We start from the raw sequence: 4,071 nt of genomic DNA on the forward strand, positions 1-4,071 counted from the left end.
TTTTATTTTTTATTTTCGAAAGAAGGTTCGGAGAATGGATAAGAGGAACCATCAAATAAGATAAGATAAGATGCCTTTATTGTCACTGTACAATACAATGTAATACAATGTACAATACAATGAAATGTTGTTTGGAGCAATCCTAGATGCCATGGACAGAGGAACAAGAACTGACATTTAAACTAAAGCATTACACTAGAAAAAAGAAGGCATTACTATTCACAGTTCACAGCATATATATAGTAAGTGCTTGTGAGTATATATATACACTGATTCAGACACCACTTCAGACAAGAGGTCATCATGGGTTCATGAATGCAGCAGTCACTTTCAGTCTGTGGTAGTTTCTATCCTAGGAAGGGGCAATAATCTCAGAGCATTTAGGAGACTGATTGCTTTGGGGTAAAAGCTGTTCTTCAGTCTAGTGGTGCGGGCATGTAGGGCTCTAAGACGCCTACCAGAGGGTAGGGGAGTGAAAAGGCTGTGGCCAGGGTGAGTTGGATCCCCGCAGATAATTTTTGCCCTGTTGCTGCAGCGAGCAGTGAAGATGTCATCCAGTGGTGGTAACTGAGTACCAGTAATTCTTCCAGCCATTCTGATAATGCTCTTGAGGGTCTTCTTGTCCTCAGAAGAGCAGCCGGAGTACCACACTGTGATGCAGTATGTGATAACAGATTCTATGATGCACCTGTAAAAATTGACAAGCAGCTGTTTTGGGAGTTGTGCTTTCTTCAGACTCCTCAGAAAATAAAGCCTCTGAAGGCCTTTTTTGGAAATTTCTGTTGTGTTTTTTATCCATGACAGGTCCTGACTAATATGAACTCCCAAGAATCTGAAGGTTTGAACTATCTCCACGTTTCCACCATTAATGCTAATTGGATGGTGTCCATTTTGTTTCTTCTTCCTAAAATCCAGAATTAGATCCTTTGTTTTCTTGGTATTGAGTATGAGGTTGTTGTTCTTACTCCATCTCTCTAGGTTCTCAACCTCTTTCCTATAGGCTGTTTCATCATTGTTGGAGATTAGGCCTATCACGGTCGTGTCATCTGCAAATGTTATAATGGTATTGGTATTGTGAATAGGTTTACAGTCATTTGTGAAGAGGGAGTAAAGGAGAGGGCTCAACACACAGCCTTGCGGTACCCCAGTGTTTAGTGTTAAGGATAAAGAAAAGTGCTTGCCCATGCGTACGATTTGTGGTCTTTTTGTAAGAAAATCCAGTATCCAGTTGCACAGGTGTGATCTGAGACCCAAGTTGTTCAGTTTCGTTGCCAACTTGTTGGGAGGGATGGTGTTAAAGGCCGAGCTGTAATCAATGAACAGCATCCGCACATAGCTGTCTCTCTGCTCCAGGTGTGACGGCGCAGTGTGAAGGGTAAGTGAGACAGCATCCTCAGTTGACCTATGTGCTCTGTAAGCAAACTGGTATTGGTCCATGGAGGTGCAGATCTTGCTCTTCATGTGCCTGAGGACAACTTGTTCAAAACACTTCATAGCAATAGGAGTGAGAGCCACCGGGCGATAATCACTTAAGGTCTTCACCCCGGCCTGTTTTGGAATTGGGACAATTGTGGAGGACTTCAGGCAAGTGGGGACAATGGCCTGCTCTAGTGAGCTGTTAAATATACTGGTAAACACTGTTTCAGCTGTTTAGCACAGTTTTTTAGGACTTTTCCAGGAACTTCATCAGGGCCAGCTGCTTTGTGGGGATTAATGTGGCTGAAGGCCAAATAATTTCCAATATTTATGTAATTCTCAAAACTTTTGGCCACGACTGGCCAAAAGTTTTGAGAATTAAATAAATATTGGAAATTGGAAAAGTTGCTGCTTAAGTTTTTATAATAGCAATTTTCATATACTCCAGAATGTTATAAAGAGTGATCAGGTGAATTGCATAGTCCTTCTTTGCCATATAAATTAACTTAATCCCAAAAAAACCTTTCCACTGCATTTCATTGTTGTCATTAAAGGAACTGCTGAGATCATTTCAGTAATCGTCTTGTTAACTCAGGTGAGAATGTTGACGAGCACAAGGCTGGAGATCATTATGTCAGGCTGATTGAGTTAAAATGGCAGACTTGACCTGTTAAAAGGAGGGTGATGCTTGAAATCATTGTTCTTCCATTGTTTACCATGGTGACCTGCAAATAAACGCGTGCAGCCATCATTACATTGCATAAAAATGGCTACACAGGCAAGGATATTGTGGCTACTAAGATTGCAACTCAATCAACAATTTATAGGATCATCAAGAACTTCAAGGAAAGAGGTTCAATTCTTGTTAAGAAGGCTTCAGGGCGTCAAAGAAAGTCCAGCAAGCGCCAGGATCGTCTCCTAAAAAGGATTAAGCTGCGGGATCGGAGTGCCACCAGTGCAGAGCTTGCTCAGGAATGGCAGCAGGCAGGTGTGAGCGCATCTGCACGCACAGTGAGGCAAAGACTTTTGGAAGATGGCCTGGTGTCAAGAAGGGCAGCAAAGGAGTCACTTATTTCCAAAAAAAACATCAGGGACAGATTGATCTTCTGCAGAAAATATGGTGAATGGACTGCTGAGGACTGGGGCAAAGTCATATTCTCTGATGAAGCCTCTTTCCGATTGTTTTGGACATCAGGAAAAAGGCTTGTCCGGAGAAGAAAAGGTGAGCAATACCATCAGTCCTGTGTCATGCCAACAGTAAAGCATCCTGAGACCATTCATATGTGGGGTTGCTTCTCATCCAAGGGAGTGGGCTCACTCACAATTTTGCCCAAAAACACAGCCATGAATAAAGAATGGTACCAAAACACCCTCCAACAGCAACTTCTTCCAACAATCCAACAACAGTTTGGTGAAGAACAATGCATTTTCCAGCACGATGGAGCACCGTGCCATAAGGCAAAAGTGATAACTAAGTGGCTCGTGGACCAAAATGTTGACATTTTGGGTCCGTGGCCTGGAAACTCCCCAGATCTTAATCCCATTGAGAACTTGTGGTCAATCCTCAAGAGGCGGGTGGACAAACATAAACCTACTAATTCTGACAAACTCCAAGAAGTAATTATGAAAGAATGGGTTTCTATCAGTCAGGAATTGGCCCAGAAGTTGATTGAGAGCATGCCCAGTCGAGTTGCAGAGGTCCTGAAAAAGATGGTCCAAAACTGCCAATACTGACTCTTTGCATAAATGTCATGTAATTGTCGATAAAAGCCTTTGAAACGTATGAAGTGTGTGCAATTATATTTCACTATATCACAGAAACAACTGAAACAAAGATCTAAAAGCAGTTTAGCAGCAAACTTTGTGAAAACGCATATTTGTCATTCTCAAAACTTTTGGCAACAACTGTAGTTGCTTTCCATGAAAGAATTAAAAAAATAAGCCATCATTGTTAAAATGTTGTAAATTGTTATTGTTAAAATGTTATTCAAAATATTTATCTGCCACAGACTCGATATGCCAGATCTTGAAAGTTCTAGCAGTCGGAGGAACGCTTTGTGTCGAGTGTAGCTACTTGTTGTTTAAAAAATAATTATTTTTTTAAACAAAAATTTTAGAAAGTCAAATAGTGTATATTTTTTTCATGTTAGTCCATTCCTGCTGCACACTTACAGCATGATGCTGTCAGAGGTGTCTTGGTTTATTTTTTGGTGCTGTCCTGGTTTGGTGGGGGCCCATTCCTGGGAACAAATTCCTGCTGCACACTTCGAACCTGCTGCTGGCTGTCGTGCTGAGTTAGGCCGAGCTATGTGTAGGCCTTATACTGGACCCTTAACATCTACCTGCTGCTGATGCTGAAGTCTGTCCTGACACTGATGTGTGGGCCTTATACTCCACCGTTACCGATACTTGCTGTTGTAGGTCCTGACACTGCTGAGTTATTGTGTGGGCCGTATACTGCAGTGTTACCATGTACCTACTGCTGTCTGTTCTGCTGTCTGTCCTGATCAAGATGAGTTTGACCCTGGAATAAAGTGGCCTTACAACTAACTTATAAAATTACACTGTAACATTACATTATAAAAAACATAAAGCACGCTGTGTCAAACTGAAAAATGGTATTTATAACAAATATAATAACAAAACATGCCTCTA

This window comes from Bufo gargarizans, chromosome 1 (assembly GCF_014858855.1).
Source record: "Bufo gargarizans isolate SCDJY-AF-19 chromosome 1, ASM1485885v1, whole genome shotgun sequence".
Taxonomy (NCBI): domain Eukaryota; kingdom Metazoa; phylum Chordata; class Amphibia; order Anura; family Bufonidae; genus Bufo; species Bufo gargarizans.